A 21,606-nucleotide genomic window follows, 5' to 3' on the forward strand; every position below is an offset into this window, starting at 1 on the left:
ATTTAGTAAAAAATAAACAGTTATTCAGTTCCGGATTTCGAGGCTGTTACGCTTTCAAAGTAGGAAATAAATAAAGAATACTCTGAGCGCATTCTATGTAGAAGTGGACCACCAGACAAAGTGGGCATTTATGTATTCTGATACATGTTTCAGTAGCGTGACGTGCTTTACGATACATCGATTGATCTGCTATTTAAACAAATGGAAAAAGATCGATAAACACTCAACAGGGTGCTTGCAACAAACACTTTAATAATCGATTCTTTACCATGGCTTCAAATGGGGAAATCTCGATAATAGATCATTCACGCCTCGCCACTGACATATTTCCGTGCAAAAATTTCACGCAGAACATGATTTACGCAACGAAAATTACTGAAAGTAACTTTGGACTAATATTTTTAACTTTTCACCATGCATAGATTCAGACCTCCCGCTCATGAAAAAATAAAAGACAACGTATAAGTCAAATCGCGCTTCAAACGTTACAGTTGAAGTCTCTGTGGTATGAAAATATGGTAACCTCAATTTCCGTGCTTTGTTTCAGCTTTTGCACGTGGTTAATACTTTGAACAACGCCAGGTGAGGATGGAGCAAGGAACGTTGCTGGATGAAAAAGCATGCCAAAACCGTTGTAGTGTGCGATTTGATTCAAGAGAGCTCTTGTTTTTCTTATGAGTGGGGCATTCGAAATTCCCGTAATTGCAATGTAAACAAAAAACTTGAATATGTTATTTAAGACTTGATTTCAGTGATTCTCTTCGCGCGAATCGTGTCCTATGTGAAATTGTTGTGATGATCGAGTACCTTCTCTACTGGTCCATCATATAATTTATTTATTTTTAACCCTAATTGACAGACTCAAATCAAGGACTTCTAACATACAGGGTGTACTCGAGGGGGCTTCAAGACCACCAGATTCAGATGTTAGGGGGTCAATCTCCTATGGAAACACGTTATTCCGGTTTTTTTTTTTTTTTTTTTTTTGAAAATTTAGTGACCTAACATATTATTGCGGGGAACTTGTCTCCCTAAATTCCCCACACTTCATCGTTCAGGATCTTTTTACATCAGGTCTAAATGTAGTTACTAACTATCTAACCATAATTAAGGCGTAATAAGATTTATACTCTTTCCTCTGTAATGCGGGGTCAACTCCGAATTTGTGCACTAATTGCGTTTCCGATCAAGCAAAATGCATTTTATTTTTCGCGCGAACACCAACGTTAGAACAGGCGGTGCGGAAAAAATCGGTAAGACATTAAAAAGCAAAGAATTTTTCTTTTGGCTCGGAGACAAGGTTGGCCTCGTTTTTGGGGCTCAGCGTCGTGAAATGCCCTCATAAATTAAAGCTTATTACCCGAGGCAATGACTCCATCAATTGGAACAACTTTGCAGAGTTTATTTCTTTTTTCCGACGAAATCGAGAAGGTACTTAGATCCTGCAAATCAAGAATGCCTCTGCGTGCACTATCTTGAGACTTTTTCGCGATGCTCAAATGTGTGACTAGAACAAGCCGAGTGCTTATTATTTCGGAAAGGAAATTTTAATTTTGTTAAGCTCTATATCTATTCAAATAATCTTGAAGCAAAGCCTTTTTTTTTGCAAGGGATGAGGTATGAGTTACTTAGATTAACGTAATTTTTCAAAGCCCTCCTGTAATGTGTTAATCTTGAATTGTTCGCCTTTTTTTATTGTGCAATCATCTTTGAGCAGTAACGGTTTATTTTTAAGAAACTTAGAGATAAATATCAATAATATTTTGTCACATACGGTGAAACTGAGAAAATCTTATATCTCCATCGTTAATGTTACGATGTCACCTATTTTCAGAAACGTTCTTTCATCTTTGAGCAAATATTTTACCATCATGTAAAGTCCCTCGAATTTTTTTCTTCTTTTCAGCATATCGTAAATATATCATCAAGTATTGAAACACTCTATACAAATATTAAAAGAGTATCTTGTATGCAATAAAAGTATTATGAGCAAAGCAAAAAATGAATGTAATAGATTTTGCCCGAGAATGTTGTATCATGCATTAATTTGTATGACATTCCGAATCTCAAGACAAACGATGGGTCGGTTTGAACCATAGCATCCACAAAGTGGTTTGTTCATCTCTTTTGCCTGTCTCGCAATGCCGAAGACAGGACAGCAAATTGTTGGGTGCGAATTGAAGAGATTTGGCAAAGGTGCAAAGAGCTTCGGCAGTGCACAACTCGAGATCTACTCCACTGTCTTTAAAATCCCAAAGTTTAGCTTATCGAAGTTGCATTTCAGCGTCTAGCTCACACGTGACAAAAATAAACGATAAAGCCATTCTTAGGTCGTCTCGTCAAATAGTCAACATTCTTGTCTTTGATTTTGTAGCAATTTTGTTAATGGCTCCTTTTTATGTCTGCCAAACGGAACTATGTGCATTAAGACATGAGCCCTGAGACCAATTAGAATATATGCATAACAGAGCTCACGTCATAATGCACATGTTCCGTTTGGCAGAATTACATCCATTCTAGTTTCCCTCCCTTGAAATCTCCGCAGAGCGTGTTGTTTGGCTAGTCTCGGGGCCCGTTCATGGGCCTCACTTTTGACCCCCTTGAGGTCATCAATAGCAACTTCAACTGAATTTTGAATGTTTCCAAATATCCGGTGACAATATGCTCTTGTTTTAAAGTATTGCGATTCTCGAATGGAATGATTTCTTTGAAAGAGCAAATTTCACCGTGCTTGATGAATCCAAGGGTTGTCGAAGAGCAGTGGAAGCGTAAAAATTGGTGTCGTTTCCTGGAAATCAGCAGTAAATCCACTTTCTCCTCAAATATGGAGCTTTACACCATCATCTCAAAATTGACCTCTCTTCGATTCCGGCACACCAGCACAGCGAAAAATCTGGATGGTCTGTATGTAGCTGATCTTTCGCAGTCTGTTTCAATGTTAAAGACAGAGTGAAAACCGATTTTCTCGTTTTTTTTCCATAGCACTGCAGGGATAGCGGAGAAATTTTTTCAATTGCAAAATCTGTGTATGGATACCAAACTTTTACTGGTTTAACTTTACCCGACCGCACACCGGTTCCGCGTGCCTCAAAAGAGGCATTTCAGCTCGGCGACCGGCTTAAGACAGTTAAAAGATGGTGGCGGAGGAATAGTTTCGGCTCGGGAACAAAATACTTTGAGATCTACCTTCTGCAATCCCACGTTCAGGAAGTAAAGCCTACCTCCGCAATTAATTTCGACTATCGTTATATTGAATCCAAACTCCCGGTAAGTTTCTCTCCCGTAAAGCAAACTTTGGAAGGGCCGAAAAGTAAGTCGCTGGAACTTAATCCGGGCGAAAATTTATTCGTATTATATGAGGCGGCGTTGCGGTGCGACGCGGCGGCGGGTGTGGGGCCGTGCGCCGCGCCGCGACGCCGCGAGGCACGCAACGGGGCGCGCACCGGCGAAATAATTACTATCTTGTCGTTGACACACGGCGGTTTCACCGCGCGGATTCCGCATCCAGATTGAGAAATACCTTCCTTTTAATTTATATTTACATTCGCATCCACCCGTCGAGACAAAATAATCGAGACGCACCTTTGCCGAGCTCTTGACTTTCGGGGGATGCAGTCCTTCTTTGCCGTGCTAAGGAAAAGCGCCGTATGAGCCTCCAGATGTTACCAAAGTTCCTCAGAGAAATCACCATTTATGGAAGATTTATTGAAGTTTTTTCCCTAATTTTTAGGAGAAGTTTGTTAGTATTCTGCCTTGCTAAGGAAGAACGCCGTATGATCATTTAAGGGTTGCCAAACTTCCTTCGATAAAATGTTTATTTTCGAGGAAAATTATCAGTGGCGTGGCGTGAATTGCTATTTATCGATTGATCTGCCATTTAAACTTATCGAAAAGGATCGATAAACAGGGTGTTCGCAGCGAACATCTTAATAATCGATTCTTTACCATAGTTTTAAATGGCATAACAATCGATACATCGCAATTCACGCCACGCCACTGAAAATTATGAACATTTTTCCTTGTAATTTTTAGACACTTTAGATCAAATCACAAACAAAATTATCTGAGAAATTGGTAGGAGGATACTCCCTAATTTTCCTGAAAATTGGTGATTTTCCAGAGGAAATTTGGCAACGCCCAAAGGCTCATACGGCGTTCTTCCTTAGTGCGGCAGTATTTTGGACCGCGTTTGGCAGAAAGGAACCAAGCCATCAGCTGTTACCAAATTTACCCGGACAATTAACTGTTTTACAAGAGAACGTTTATGCGGATTCATTTGGACATTGTAAGGCATTTGCTTCGTACTATGCAGAAAATTACCTAAAATTTACACAAAAATCCGCCCAACTGTTTTCATGTAAAAAATTAAATCGCCCATTTAAATTTGGCCATAATTGAAGTTGTTTGGCTCCACTCTGCTTCACGCGGTCCAAATATTCCTGACTTTCCTAAAAATTAAATATTTTCGGATAGGACATTTGGCAACATTTGAATGTTCACACTGCGTTCTTCCATAGCACGGCAGTCTTCTGTGCTCCAGCATGACGCTGTCTTAATTAGATGGGAAAATTCATTTGTGGAACATTGGATCCACGCTGAGAGAAAGAAAATCACAAAAGTTTGCTTTATATGGCAGGGATAGAGGTTTAAGGACCGCTTACATAGTAAGACTCTGAAACAGGGAGCCTACACGGTTCAAATTGTGAATGCGAGAGGTTTAAGGACACTATTAACGAAGCATCGCACAAATGTAAATCTTAATGATTCTCGAGAAAAATTCAATAACATTGAAATAGGCCCTACACAGTAAATTTATATTTTATGCGTTTTTTAGACCTGATTTTTCAATCACAAAGGTGCTGCACAAAATGCAAAGCTGAATAATTTAAGGAAGACGTGCTACTCATTTACGAGGAAACAACGATGCGACTATAATCGCTCCTGAGTAGTGTGGCTTGCGTCCTTCCAGTTTGAAGGGAAATCTTTACCTTACATGTTTCCGTAAAACCCGGGCTCTCTTTTGACGCAATCATTTTCGTGAATGAGGTTGGTTGTTTGGGGTCAAAAGAACTATTTTTGGGCGTGCTGTGTAATTATTTGGACATATCAAGGTATATATAGGTGAATTATTTAATAATGTGCGATATAAAATGCTGTACAAATACGTTTTTAAATACACACTCGGGCGGAATAAATCCGCCCGATAGCCTATAAACACTCTCTGAACAATAAATAGATTAATGTAGTAACCTATTGATGCCATTTCTTCAGAATCTACGTCAAAATACCAATATGCTGGAATAATTATGAGGCATCATTATGTTAAAAGTCATGAAAAGTAATAAATAAAAAAATATCCCTTACGCGATGGATTGTGGAACCAGAAAAAAGTTTGTCCTTTGTATTACTGCTCGACTACAAATTAGATTAATTAGTAATGCACTTCTGGCCGCACGTCACGTACAATTGTATGGACTTTCTTTCTGGCGTCAGTTATTAATTTAAGTATAAGTTGAAACTTTTCTATTAAATAATTTAAATTGACTAAATTTAATTTTAATTTTGAAAGATATTGTTTCTCTTATCTTTCAATTACGAGAGGCCGTAGACTAGTCGTCATTGTTCGCTTTAGCAAAGCGGGAAAAACTTGTAGTTTTGCATGTATCGGCATACCTATAATACATATCGTCACCTTCCAGGCAAAGTATCACAAGCGCCATGCGACGTTTAAAAATTTCCGCCGCCATTTTATTTTTTTACAGAGAAATTGTTCAACGAAGCTGTCCGAAAATTTCACTGAATTTTCTTTGTGCTGCCGATAAAATGTAGTGAAATTTCCAAACAGATTCAACCAACAGTTTCTCAGTAAAAAATAAAATGGCGGTGGAAATTTTTAAACGTCGCATGGCGCTTGTGATACTTTGCCTGGAAGGTGACGATATACCAGTGGCGAGGCGTGAGTGATTAATTATATCGATATCTCGCCAGATGAAGCTATGGTAAAGAATCGATTTATCGTTCGTAGCGAATACCCTGTTTATCGACTCTTTTCCGTAGGTGTCAATAGCGGATCAATCGATACATCGCAAAGTACGCTTTGTCACTGACATATACAATACAAAAACATGTATACACATAGTTATCATTTCCATCGGCGTCCGGTCAGGATATGACCCATGCATTATTTCCGCCTGAGCTCTTAACGACGGGTGAGAAAATCGTAGGATTTTGCGGAGATAATTAAAGCCGAAAGTCCTTTATTTCCTTACGAGGGTTGGAAGGATAGAGGGTGGCTCCAACCGCTGGGGTAGGAGGGGGAAGAAAATTAAGGAAAATTGAGCTCAAAGCCTACCAGCATGAGCATCGATAGATCGGTTTAAGGAAGAAAGACCGCGGAGACGTCCACGGGGAGCGGGGGAGGGGGTGAGGGGGTGGTGGAGGGGGAGGGGGAGGAGGAGGGGGAGGAGGAGGGATTGAGTGAAAGACCGAAGGAGCCGAGCCGTCGGGGTATTTCTCCTATATTCAATTATAAGTTTTAGTAACGTGAAATTTCTCATTTCGCGACAATTAAAACAAAGAAGCAGCCGAGCATAAAGAGGCGGGGCCGAGGGGGGGCCGAGGGGGCTCTGATGTACAGCCGACGTGTGTGTGAACGTGTGTGCGATCACTTGTGTGTGGGTGGAATCGGCTCCGCGCACACACAACTTATATTCGCCATAGCCGAGCTCCTAACTTCTTCAAATATCATTTGCGCATTGCAGTAGTATCAATTTCAATTTCCCCACCCTCGCTTTTCTCCTTTGCTCGTAACACCGTCAGTCGCACGCCCCCCCCCTTCTCCCTCCCCCAACACCGATTACTTACGGCCCCTCGGTGTCCTTATGGCCGTTTTAATGGGAATCGATTCGCGGGCCTCGATTTTGCCCGCCGTGCGTCAAAATGCCCCCTGAAAGTTTCGGATTCGGAACACCGCGAACCGAACTGAGATGCTCAAGTGTCACAGGTAAACCATACGTTTTTTTACGTAGGATGTTTGTGGTTTTTTTTCTTTTACTTTTCTTCTCATTAAAAATAGAGAAAGTTTCAAATCTAAGGTACGACATAATCTGGATTCAATCTCTTGCTTTGAAAACTGCTTGACTCGGAAAAAATACAAATTCTACTTCGTTGCGAGAAAATGACTTATGCAATGGTTGACGTCGTAGCGTTTATACCATTCATTTTTGTTCATCTTACATTGAAAGGGAAGGTGAGAATAATTTAAACCGTAACTTAACCTGCCCAACTTCAAAGAAAACCGGAAAAAGTTCGGTTGAATTCGAATGATTTCACCCTCTGGGTTTTTTTTTTTTCAGAATTAGGCACTTTTTGAAGAAAAGTTTCGATTCTGATTTTTGCATTGAAGATTTTAGTGAGAAGCGTTTGCTCAATGTTGGTGGATTGCAGCAATTTGTTGTCTTATTTTATTTTAAGTTAAATGCCTGTGTAACTAGCTCGAAATATAGCTTCACGTCTTCAAGATGTAAATGGTTTTAAAAAACATTGCTGAGGTGGCTAAATTTCTGAGCCTCTCTATAATTTTCCGTCTAAAGGCCACGTTTCTATGGACTATTGAAAAAAATTGTATCATGATAGTGAAAAAAAGATCGCTTGAAATCGAGAGTGATGAACGCCCGCAAAATTTTTCATCTCAAAGTATCAAAAAACATGCGTCTCTCTCTTAAAATTCAATTTTTTCCTCCAAATAAAAAAGCTAGAATTATTACTGTAAGCTCTCTGCTGTGTAGCCCCTGAATTTTCATTTTTCTTCAAAGTTCGTTGTTCGGTTCTACTGAGCCATTTTCTGGTGATTTTTACGGCTATCAACAGGTCTCTAGATGAGCCTTCTTTATTTAGATTTTGGTATTTTCTTTTTTATATTAGGCACGTGATTAATTTGTGAGTGCATCAATAATTTAAATATTAATAATGCTCATTTTTTGTCACCGTTCGTTTGGAAGATCTACCAGGTCGATTTTTATGAATTTTGAACATTTTTACTGAAATAGGAAAAGGAGAGTGAAGTCGAGGCCTCATCTTTAATGATAAAATCTATTAAAATTCGAAACAGTACCGATATTGCAAGGGGAGAGCACAAATAGAGGGTAAACATGATTAAGTCTTCTAATGCTAACAGAAATTCTGAAAAATAGGTTCATATGATTCAAATTGTACTTTTTAACGACAACTTGTAATACAAAATGAGGTAAATTCTGAATATTTTTTTGATTTGATTTTAAGTATAATAAGGGCCTAATAAAATCAAAACGCACCGCAAGTAGTTTCAATGAATTTCCAACAGGTGACTTCAGCATTCATTCAGATGGATCCATGGATACTTTTTCTTCGCCTTTTTTCAATACTATATCTTGTAACAAGTCCATGACCTCTGACTGAGCTGTGACTTCCTTTAGTTTCTTTCTTTTCTCTATTATTTAAATAGACGAGGGAATAAATTATCACCCTAAAAGTGAAACAGACCGAATTGCTTTAACCAAACAATTCGACGAGGCTGCATTCTTCCTTCGAACCCTTATTCATCTTCAGCGGACGCGTATGGGTCTTGAACTAATAATGAGGATCGTAAAATACTTCTGAGAATCTCGACAAAGATTTGAGGATGAAGAAGTGTGCGATCTATGTGCATTTTTAATGAGGCAAGTGGCAGCCGTTTACAAACAAAAAAATCGGTTTACAACCGAAACTGCCTGTGAGCTGTATCCAAAAATTCAACAAGATGATGAGAAAAGGGAAAGGAGAAGGAGTTGTATTTGGATTTTCAATAACACACATGAGCAGAATATGGTTTTTAAACCTGCATTGCTTTCATTTTATAGTAAAAGCTTTTGAGATATTGATCCTAAAAAACGGGACAAATATAATTTAAATTGTCTTGATAACCTAAATACTTCCTGATGAGCCGAATCTGAGCCGAAAATTTTATCTTCCAGATAAAATTCCAGTCAGTAGAAAACAATGTCATCGTACAAGAGAAAGAGGAAACTCTTGGCAAAGTTATTTTTTTCGGAAATCAAATTGTTCGATATTGCCTCATATGTATTGAAGTACAATAAAATATGCAAGAAGAAAAAGAGACAGTAAAATGATTGCACTTTAAAGAAAGAAATGAATTCCAAGGTTTATTTCGTTATAATTACCATCGCAATGTAGAATCTGACGTATTTATTAACGTAATAACTGACATAATTAATCATAATACTGGTGTTCTAACGGTTAGACCATCAACCACGTACAGGTGAGATCATTTAGATGAAAATAATACTGTCTCTGTGAAGGGGTCAGTCTAGCTGGCCTCTCAGACACAATTTTCCCCTACCATCACGCAAGATTGCAAAGAATTGGCATGTTGAATTAAATTTTTCACTGAATGATATAGTGACGTGATTAAGTATGCTCTCTGCCAAGCAAGAGTCCAACCTCTCTTTTTTAGATTCCCAAAAGGGACATCTAAGGCAAGGCCCATCTTCATTCTCTCTGCTTCGGCCGCTAAGTTTACTGACTTGAAATTAAGTGTAAAAATCTTGGATGTCAAGACGCACTTGTCCTCTTCAATGATTGAAGGCTCTTGGAGAAGTTTTTCGACGGTTGAGGTACAAATATGACTTTTCATTGCACGAGCAGATCACCGATTTTGGAAAACTGATTTATATTTTGCATTGATGTCTAAGTATAAATATGTTTTTTTATTTTTTTAAGAATTTCGTAGATTAGACTTAAGCACCCTCCATCAACAATAAATTTTAAAAAAATGACAATAGCTCGTTTGGTGTATAGCTTAATGCCACAGAGTATCACAGCAAAAAAACCATAAGTCGTTGCCTAATGAAATTAAAGGGTTAAAACACAAAAACATATGTAAAGAATTCCGCTCCACATTCAAATCACTCTGGTTTTTTTTTGATCAAAATCAGTGGCGTAACTTGCTTTGCGATATATCGATTGATCTGCCATTTAAACCTATGGATACAGATCGATATACAGGGCGTTCGCAACAAACACTTTGATAATCGAATCTGTACCATATCTTAAACACTGGAAAAAAAACACATTGGATCTAGAGTCCAGACTCTTGAAAACATCGACAAGAAAAAATACTCTTGATTCAATCAGATTTAAGCTCAAATCATGAGGAAATCTGCTCAAATTAAGAGGCTGGGTTCTTGAACTAAGCTTAAATCTGATTGAATCAAGAGTAGTTTTTCTTGTCGATGTTTATAAAAGTCTGGGCTCTAGATAAAATGTGTTTTTTTTTTTTTTTCCAGTGAAAGGGGTAATATCAATGATCTATCATTTACCCGTAGCCACTGATCAAAATAGGCACCGCACTGAAAAAAAATTCTCGGCGTTTTTACCAAGATCCGTTGGTACCTTTACCATCTCACTTTTTTTTACCAATTATTGGTAATTTTACCAAGACAGGCTGATAAGCTTACCTAAAAACCGGTATTTTAACTCATTTTTCCAGGTAAGAATACCACTTTTATTGGTAACCAATTCCCGGTAACTTTGCCATTTTATCTCGGTAATTCTACCACAGTCGATAAAAAATATTGGCGTTTTTACCAAGGTCCAGTAAAATTACCGAGAAAGTTCAATAATTTAACGAGATTTCTCGGTAAAATTACCAATTCCATAAACGGTAATTTGACCAATTTTACCAAAATTACCAATTCCATAAACAGTAATTTTACCAAGAAAAATCTGGGATCAAATAGAACTCTGAATTTTTGGTAATCTTACCCTGTTCCTGGTAAATACACCGAGATTTTTTTTCAGTGCGGACTGATATACATTCCGGGTTCCATTCCAAGATTTAGAGCATTTTAGCTGGAACAGAGGCCCTAAAGTCCAGTTTGAGCGGAGTTAGGCCCCACCGAGCCGCTGGCGGTCATCGTTTCCGTTTTCGCTATCACATCAGGAGCGGGCTATTTGCACTGGAAGCACAAATAAGTGCTCCTTTGCCCGGCTGCGGCATGAAATATGCAACACTTACATATTTAAGGGACTCGCCGGCCCGAGGGCCCCAGGGGTCTGAGGAGTTGGGGGCGAGTCGGGGCGGGGCGCTGGGCTCGGGTGGGAGGTAAGGAGGGGCGGAAAATTGGAACTTTCATCAAGCGAACAAGGATCGTCAAAATTTGACACGCGCAGAAGAGAGCCGAGTTCTTAAGAGATAGCTCGTCCGATATGTCGAGGGGCGGGGGCGGTCGGACATAACTTAAAATCAATAAAATACATGTGAATTCCGAGAAAGCGGTCAGGGCGTCATTGCCAGGTTCCGGGAGTTTTTCACCTTGTATCGTCCGTTGCCCAGACGAAGGCACGTACCTCCATTCCGAGGTTGTATAATTGTCTCGAACGCTTAAATTTCTTACGAAAATACTGTACGACTGTGTTACTATCAGTGGCGCGTGCTTTGCGATATTTTGATTGATCTGTCATTTTAACCTATGGAGAAAGATCGATGAGCATGACGTTCGCAACGAACACCTCAATAATCGATCTATTACCATAGCTTCAAATGGGGAAATATCGATAATCGATCATTCACGCCTGAGCTACTGGTTACTCTTTTCACTTACTGTGCAGTTTCTGTGCAACATTTTGCTGCTTTATCTGTGTAATTATAGACGAAAAAGGAAGGAAACTTCAAATCGGAAACGCTGAGCCGTGAGCGCATTTTTCTTCTAAGAAATTTTGAGCTGGTTTGAAAATTACCGAAATTGTATCTCACTTCAGAAACTACCACAGAAATACCTGGAGTAGCATCTGCTTTCGAGTTATAGGCCAAAAATCGCCTGAAAATAGTCAATTTTCTGGATTTTTCTTTAGATTTTGGGGGTTTAAGGCCCATAATTTGATAGGAGATGAATTTAGAATCCCTTTTAAGACAATTCAATGGTAAAAAATTTGGTGAGGAAAAATACCAACTAACTGGACTGTCAGTGTGTGTTGCGATCAGCCATCTTTCGGAAAATGAAATTTCGACCGAAAATCTCCAACGCCGCGATGTGAGTTGCGTAGCTTTGCAGTTTTGTGGTAGGTATGCTATCGAGAATAGTATTATTAGTCTCAAAAAAAAAGGTCGTCTTTAAGCGCGGCACTAAGTCGGAGTGAAGACCAAATGTCTCATTTCGCCTTCAATTTTGATGATACTTTAAGCACATCCATCAAGAACGAATAGTGGTATCAAAGAGTCGTGTGGGTTCGAGAGCCTGATATCTCTTGATTTTTTTACATTTCAACGGTATTTTTTATGCAGGTGTTTTGGTTTGATAGTGTCGTGATGACCGAAATGTATAGGGATAGTTTCGCTTGGATAGAAATAGTTCGTCCCTAATTTTCGGCTTTTTTCACCCGTCTAGGAGTTTACCTTTCGAAAATCTCAGTCATGTTGGAATTTACCATGCAATTTAAGAATGGTCAATCTGGGTGTTCACACCTACCCCTAAAGATATACGACTCTAAACTAGCATCGGAGCGAGGGTAAACCTTTCTGAAGGGATGAGGAGATACGTTTATCTTTGCAGGGATTGCAACGTTGACGTAGGGCGGTGGCGGTGGCGGCGGAGGGAAGGTGCGAGCCGGCAGCACAGGAGCAGTTATATAATGAATTGTCAATATCTTCGAACACCGGTCAGGACTGCGGGGGTGAAAGGGGTGGCGGCGCGGAGGGGTCGGTCGCGGGGTGGGAGAAAGTGGGGTCAGGTGACCACCGTCCACCGCTGCGCCCTGCCCCCGGTCGCCATGGCAACGGTCATTAATTCGACTCGATCGCCACCTTATCATAACCGCCATCTTTGTATTGTTCTAAACCCACCCCCATCCCCCCCGTTGCCGTCGGCTGGGGCTGGGGCTGGGGCCGGGGCGCCTCGATAGCTATTCCTCCCCGATATGAAATCGGACGAGAGGGTGGTATTTCCTACGTGCACGGGGTTCGTTCGTCTTTTTTCACTTTCTTTTTGCTTCCTCTTCCGCCCTCCCCCTTTTCGGCCCCCTCGCGCCCCGCCGCGTCGCTCAGGAAGCATCCCCTGCGTGTCATTTTAATCGATTGATGAAGTCGGTTAGCTTTTAGATATCCTCTAATTTGAGCTTTGTCTCTGCCTGGTCGTCGGTGTCCGGTCTCAGACTAGGAGTTTGGATTTCAACTCCAGAAATTCCAACTCATGGAATCACTTTCAACCTAGACGCGAGTGAATTTTAGTCAAATATCCTTAATTCATGGATCTGTTATCGATAACTTATCAACAAGTTTCACTCACGAAACATTTCAAAGATAAAACTCATGAAGTGGACATTCAATTAGTCAATCGACGCAAAAAATAAATAACGAGGGTATTTATTTCGCTTTGATCCATTGCGTGATGCAATATCAATCTAAATACACCCCAAAAATTACATCTAACAGGGAACAAATCTTGAAAACAAAGGTGCCTCGCCATTTTTTTAGAAAACAAGAAACATTCTCGAGAGGTTGATGATTGTAACTCGATCCATAATTTTTTGTCTACCTCATTTTAGCGGCTCTGGTGCTTGCACTAGAGCTGCTATTCCGGACGGTCCCAGCTGGGGAGTATCAATGCAGCATGTTACATTGTAGAGACCGCGCGTTGGTTGATGGGAATCGGCGCCATTTTCGGCTATGTTCCTTGTCATGACTTTATTTTATTGCATACTGTTTTATTGTTAGTCAATGCTATGTTGTGTATTGTATTTTTGGAATCATGGTGATACAGTCAATAATTCAAAACTTGTTTGTGCTTTTATCTCGTGATGGAAAAAATGTACTTTACGTTCAAAATTTGAAAATTTGAATTTTAAAGTTTTCGCGGTTAAGGAAGCTTTAACCACTGGGTTGGAGCTTCCTAGTTAATTACTCGATATCAGCTGATAGCAAACAAAGGTTACCAGAGAAACCGTAAACGTCTAACAACTATCGTGGCCATTGGGGCGATTATTGAAATGATATCGACTGTATGTCGCCGCTTACGACAGGACATAGCCCTATCTTAACTGTGTAATATATCGCAATTCGATATTGTTTTGATTTTTAAAAGGAGCAATTCATTCATACAGTTCCGATTAGTTTTGGCGAACGGGCCCTTAACCTACGGCACTCGGCTCATGGGAATTTTTTAACTTGTCCTGGACGGACTCGTCTGTAGCGCCTCGTTCTTCGTTGTGTGTGTGATTTCGTGAAGAAGTTTCTATGGCAATTTGCTTTTATTTGTGAGCTGTTTTTTCCATTCCGGGAACATATTTATTGAAAACGGCGACTTTTTCAACAGTCCTATTTTTATCTACAACATCTAAGTGGCCCTTCATAATCATTTAATTTTGGCCCCTGGCCAGAAAAAGGTTCGGAAATTGCAGTGATTTTGCCGAAAATGCTGAAGTAAGTAAATTTGGGCATTTTTTTTCCTTCTTCAAACTCTGTGGAGAAGCACTTCTCCTCCAGTACATCTATTTTTTTACTTATCTCTCGCAAGGTACATTTACAGAAGGTGTGTTCCAGTATTAACAGTTCAGATTCGTGGTTTTTTTATTATAACGCTTATTTCGGAAAGCAATTATTACATTGTTCAATTCTACTGACTTTCAACACTCGATTATACTCCCGGCAAATTCTGCAGCAGCGTTTCAAATGTTGACTCTAATGCTTCCAACAGCCATCCGATGTCTAAGGGTTTATCCCTAGATTTAGGGATTTTCCGGAATTTCCAGGGATTTAGGGATTTTTCAGGAAATCTAGGGATTTTTTTTTGATGAGGTAAAGTTACCAAAAATCAACTTTTTAACCTCAATTCTAGCTTCGACAATCGAAAACATTTTTTCATCTATATTTTGTAGGCCTTTTTGGCAACACTATTTTCCCCGCAAATAAGCCGGAAATTAAAACGATAGCGTCCTTCGATGTACTTGACATTCAACTGCATTCAACCTATTAATAATAAGAAATCAACTAATATTCTTTCATTTTATTGGTCTGGATTAGCACTGCTTTCAGAGAGCGCCAAAATTCAAACGAGCCAATCAGATTTAAATATTGCAAATCGCTACATCGAATGACATCATGATTCTTCGTTAAAAATGGCGCTTTTTGCAAAATCTAGGGATTTTTTAAGTATATTTGAGCAAATCTGGGGATTTAGGGATTTTTAGCGAAATCTAGGCATTTTTTTTCTTCCCCGCTAGGGATTTAATATCGGAAGACTGGCTTCCAGTATCGTAGCGTTGATCGTCGCTGATGTCGAAATGGAACCTAATGCCGGACTTACTGTAACACCTCCATTCCTCAATTCCGGTGAGGAATACGTCTCTACCCTTAACTCAATATAAATATACAAATTGATAAGTGAGTGCTTTAGTCTCCTGAAAACAGAATTGCGAAACTTAAAATTGGAGAAAAATGATGAGTAAATGAAAAAATGGAACCAATTGATGGGATATGTCGCATGCCATTCTGACACAAAATATGGCGTCTATCGAATCACCTTAACTAAATAAAATAACCAAATTTTCAACTCTCAAACTATCAACTATCAACTATCAAATTTCAAACTATCAAAATTTCCAACAATGACAAAAATGATTGTAATATACCTATAATGTAATGAAATATACACGCTCTAATCATTTAATTTGTATTACCTTTATGTTATGTACCTACATGTTATACTATTTTTATAATAAATTTTGCCAACATGCTTTTCAATTCAGTCTACAACATTTCATTCCGACGTGGCAATAATGATTTATAATGCCCCTAATCCATTAAAATGAATTACAATAGTAATGCCGCATTATAATGTCGTATTATACATCGCAACGATTCATGTCCTACTGATTATTGATTATTGTAAGATGAATTCTGTTTTCTCTGATTGTATGTTTCATACGTGCGAAGCAAGTACGGGTCACTAGAAACGTGGTTCGTACGGGTGGCTGATGAAATTGATCTTCGAATACCTTTTGATGAGCTAGGGAAATGGAACCATCTGCATCTCATGGACAATAAATAGTTGCCGTAATTAAGGTCATCCCGTGATTAAGGTGCCGTGATTTAAGTCATAAATTCTTCATCTAATTCTTGATTCATCTCCAAAATGTCTGCTAAAGCTTTCATGCGCTTCTCCTTGTATGCATGAATGAGCAAATTGGGTATCGAACAAGCGGACACTTTTTGAAAATTCAGATGATTCTGGACAATATCGTACAGAAGTCCACGAGCTGCAGATAGAACCATTACCTCTAGCTCATCAAAAGTTATTCGAAGATCATTCAACAACCTCTTTGACAAGTTGCAAAAACTTTTCGTTAACAATAGTGTCACACGGTACTAGGAATATTTACTATTTAACGAACCTTATATTTCCCTGACTCAGTCCTAAATTATAGAAGTATGCGTTACTTTTCCAGCAATCCAAAAAAACAATTATACAAAAAACCAATACCTACACTTTCAGATATAAAAATGCAAATTTTTTGCAGCCTCGCTAAACGACTTATCAACCAGAGATTTTTTAGGAAGCGGACCTCCAAAGAGCTTTCAAAATTAAAAGTATACAACAAGTGATAATGCCATGTATTCGCCATATCAAAGCCCAATACACATTTATACACCGGCTACGTAAATCTGCTAAGTTACAAAACATGAATCGACAGTTGTCGGATTGTACATCAATGACAAAATGTGTCTAGGCCCTCATTCTTGACTACAACTACTGCCCCCAGAGCCGCTCTCCGACGCCAATGCGTTGGAGCTTCCTGCTTGTTTACTCTCCTATCGCTTGCATGTTATTCTTCTCCACCTCCTTTTTTTTTGTAAGAAAAGCGCAAGAATCGCCATTTATGTTTTGCATGTTTTTGTATTAAAACATTTTACAAGTATCAAAACGTTTTCGTCGTTTTCCTCCTATTATTATTTTTCTTTCCTATAAATCTGCAAACAATAACTTAATCTTATCTTAAACTTTAAAGTAGTAACTTTCACTTTATGATTTCAAAGGACACAAGAGAGTATGTTTGGTGACGCGCTGTGAATACTAGTAAAATTTTCTCAAAATTTCTGAGGAGGGCACACATTTAAAGATGGTTTCCTAGTGGGTCTATACATATACTCAAAATTATAATCTCCCCTCAAAAAAACTCACGAGAAAATTATGGATTTTTCAAAAGCAAGAGAGATAGATCGTTTCGAAAAGGAAGGGATTAAATACCATCAAATTTGGCATACATAGTTTTAAATCCTCTCTAAATTGTAGTACTCTAAATGTATGAATGGGAGTAGCTTAGGGCGCAAGCATGAAGAATGATGCCACCGCTCACATTAGGTCAAATAGGTAAGTATTCTCATTTTCGATGAAGCTGAGATATAACTATGCCAGTGACCCACACCTATGTTTCATCAGCATCAATACCTGTTGGTGGCTGAAGGTGCGGTGAGTACCGGAAATGTTCCGTTTTTTCCTATCTAGATTCTAGGAAGATTTATTAAGATCCAGATTTATTGAGATCCCAGGAAGGGGACCGTATGTGGGACAAACATACTGTTTTACCTGTCCCGATCTGAAAAGGAATCCAGCTTAGTTATTATATTATGTTATCAGCGCTATATCCATAAAACCTGAGAGAAACAAGGCTGTTTCGTATTTTGAGCTACTTTAAAAAATCCTGCCTTTTCGATTCTGGAGAGTTTTTAGCAATCTACTTTCTTGTTTGTTCTGCGGTTACTGAGTTAAGTGACTCGTAGACTCATAGTTAGAAAGTAACTCGTGTTAAATGGTAGACATGAGGAGATTTTATATACTTAGTTTGGCCATTCTATCTTGTATTAGCCAGTTTTATCATATCTGGTTGTGGGTCTTCTATCTTTGGTTAACACATAAAGAGCGCTGCGCCTATTAACTTTTAACCTCTGATTAAATTGTTTATTATCTTCAGTTCTAACGATTCCGAGTGTATTCCAAAAACACGTGTATAACACTAAAGGTTCCTAAAACAAGCAAACAACGATTTTTCTATTTATAGAAGTTGAATTTTAACTAGATGTGATGTGAAATTAGCCATTAGACGGTCACATCAGTTATTTTGCGATCTGATTGCGATAGACGCACGGGTCGTAAGACAGTAAGTTGGAATTTTTTAGCCAACGTGCGTTAAAAATCAGCATAAAGCTGAAAAATCTCAATACTCCTTTTATACCTTTCCTTCAGGGCCGGATTAAGAAGGTGGCCATATGGGCCGCGGCCCATGGCGGCAAAATATAGGGGGCGAATGTAGGTATCAAAAAAGAGAGGAAAAAATCGGATTCAGAAAATAAATTACAAACGAGAAAAGGCGATGAAATCTCTCATTTCCTGAGAGTGAAAGTATAGTAATTTCTAATTGTATCGTCTTTCGGTGGTACAAGAGACAACACCTTTAGTTAGTCGAGTTAAGAGAGAAACCGAACACTCAATTTGACCTGGAACGGAGCGGTGACGCGGTCGGCATGAAACGCATATAGCGCCTACAAGACTGCATGAATACTTCACGCATTGCGCCAAACAGTGCGGTCAGCATGAAACGCATAGCGCCTACAAGACTGCATGAATACTTCACGCATTGCGCCAAACAGTGTGGTCAGCAGCGGTCGGCATGAAACGCATAGCGCCTACAAGACTGCATGAATACTTCACGCATTGGCTTTCACAAAAAATGTGCCCAACACAAGTAAACGCGTCCCATACACCCCTCCCCCTCCCCCACCGGCACGTTCACTTGATGGTTTTTATGGATCGTATTCAACAGATCACACAGGTGAGATGATATTGATATGGATTGGTTCAATATGTAACCACAGCCTCAAAAGTCAATTTAAAAATCTACGGTAACGGGTCACATGTGAGCGAATTTTTATTCTCTCTAGTACCAAATGGCAATGAAAAGTGAGATTGTTAGGAATTTACCAGAGACAAGAGACCCTCCACTGGCCTCCTAGCGACAGGTGGAAGCTTTTACTTTCGGGGTTCCAACAATTCCTTATGGACAATTATTCGGGAGCAACAGTCATCACCCTAGTTTCGGCTGTTGACTTACCTACATGGTCGATGATGAGCTTCGGATGACGTCATGAGCCAAACAACTTTTCCAAACGTCGGCCATTTTTGGCTTGTTTGCAAAACGAAACTGCCAGCACGTTGTTGAACATCAACCATGTAGGTAAGTCATCAGTAGAATGCTGAAGTCCCGAAAGTAAAAGCTTCCACCATGGCCAATATACTAGTGGAGGGTCTCTTGTCTCTGGAATTTACTCATTTTCATCTTTTCCAAATTAAATCCTAAAATTTTTGTTTGAGTTTATGTTCTATTGTTTTGAGCCAAACGATACATCGAACCACTGTCAAATACGATCTATTGATGTTTCAAAACAAATGAGAAGGGGGCGGAAAAATACAGGCGGCCCATTAGCGGCAAGTAGGTGAATCCGGCCCTGCTTGTCTTTTACACCTACCTTATTTACCCCTATTACCCTATAGGGGTTACTAGGGGACTACGCCCCCTGGCCGCTACGCGGCCCAACCCCCTGAAGGCGCTCTGCGCCATCAATGGGCCGCTTCGCGGCCCTATATTTATCCTCCTATCATTGTTAGTTTTATTGTTCCCCTAAAAAATTACGATATGAGGTATACTTTAATTTTAAATTTTACTTAAAATTACTTCAAAATCAAAAGGACGCGTTTTGGAATGACTGCTTGATGAAATATTGCAGTAAAGCAATGATAATGATAGCCAGGCGATAATGAAGATTTCATAAGTCGGAGATCGAACCCACACCGAATTTTGGAGGAACGCATTCGACGTCTCAGACGACTCGGCCACCGTTCGAGGCGAAGTTTCGGTGCGAATCTTGTGTAGATAAGTGTAGAGCTGATGCGCAGGCTACACAGTTACTGCGCAACCTCCTCGACCACTGCGCATCCTCCCGCGCATAGCGGTAGCAGTGCCGGAGCATTCTGTAAACTCACTCACTTTTATAACGTGATTTTAAAAAAACCTGGGTCCTTTTTCCAAAATTGATTACAGCGGGCTCATCTAGGGCCTATTACCTGTCGATTTACGCAAAAATCATGGAAATCGGCCCGGTAGAACGTTCAAACGAACTATGACAAAAAGTATAAATTTACATTGTTTAAATGGGAGAATTCGCAACTTTACCACGTAATATAAAAACACCTGGGCCATATTTTGAAAATCTGAAAAGAGTTGGCTTATCTAGAGACAATTGCCCGTCGATAGCCGCAAAAATCATGAAAATCGGCCCGGTAGAGCGCTGGGACTAAGCGTTACCAGTTTCGCAAAATTAGGAGGTCTCGGAGCTTATAGTATAGATACCCTATTTTACACCTTTTCAGCTTTACGCTGATTCTTAGCCAACGCGCATTAAAAATCAGCATGAAGCTGAAAATCTCAATACAGCTTTCATACCTTTATACCTTTATTCCTACCCTATTTACCCCTATTAATACCCTATTTTATACCTTTTCAGCTTTATGCTGGATTAATAACGCACGTTGGCTAAAAAATTCCAACTTACTGTCAGTTATTTCGCCGCAAGATTTGGGATCGGCCATTTTGAAATATAGGCGGCATGCGACGGGAAAAGCGAGGAGTCTCCAGTTCCCATTATTGCGTGTCATTTTTACCGGGCGAGCCTGCACCCTGGCCCAGGGGCGCGGGCATGCAGATAGAGCGCCCTTCGGGAAAAGTCCCTGCTTCGGTGCTTTGATTAATGGATTAATTGTGAGAGGAGGAGCGGAATCAACCTCCGCGGGAATATCATAGGCCCAAGCGAGTGGGGTATAAGCCACTATTAATTTTCCGAATCATTGCCGTGAACCGAGGTAAGCGGAATTGCGGCAGGTTGCCCGATTTTCAGCTTATTTCAGGGGCGGTCTCCACTTTGATTCATTTTGATTCTCTGTAGTGGCGTGGCGTCGCACAGATGATCGAGTCAATAGGAGAGGTCGGACAAAATTTGGAAACTCTAAACGCTTATAACTCCGTCTATGTAAAACTTTGAGGTCCCAAAGTGGTTTCATTGCTTTCCTCGTAAAATTGTCTTCTTATGACACCCCTTGAAATTTATATTGTAACGAAATAAACATCAAAATTTGCAGTTTTAGTCTAAAATTTCATGTCCGACCTCTCCAATTGACTCGATACACTGTGCGTCGTGGCGTGGATTGCGATATATCGATTGATCTGCCCTTTAAACCTACAAAAAAGAATCGGAAAACAGGGTGTTTGTGACGAACACTTACTAATCGTTTTTTACCACAACTGTAAATGGGAAAGTATCGATAATCGATCATTCACGCCTCTCCACTGATTCTCTGGCAGCTTTCTTATAAGATGAACCACTTACTAGCTGAGGTACGAATTTAGGTATACTAATCCGTGTCCTCTTGTCAAATAAATTTCAAGTAGAAAATGATTCGCACAACGGAAATCACTGAAATTAACTATGTTAAAGTTTTTAATCGACCACCGGTTACGAAAAATTTA

The sequence above is a fragment of the Bemisia tabaci genome, chromosome 1, assembly GCF_918797505.1.
Source record: "Bemisia tabaci chromosome 1, PGI_BMITA_v3".
Taxonomy (NCBI): Eukaryota; Metazoa; Arthropoda; class Insecta; order Hemiptera; family Aleyrodidae; genus Bemisia; species Bemisia tabaci.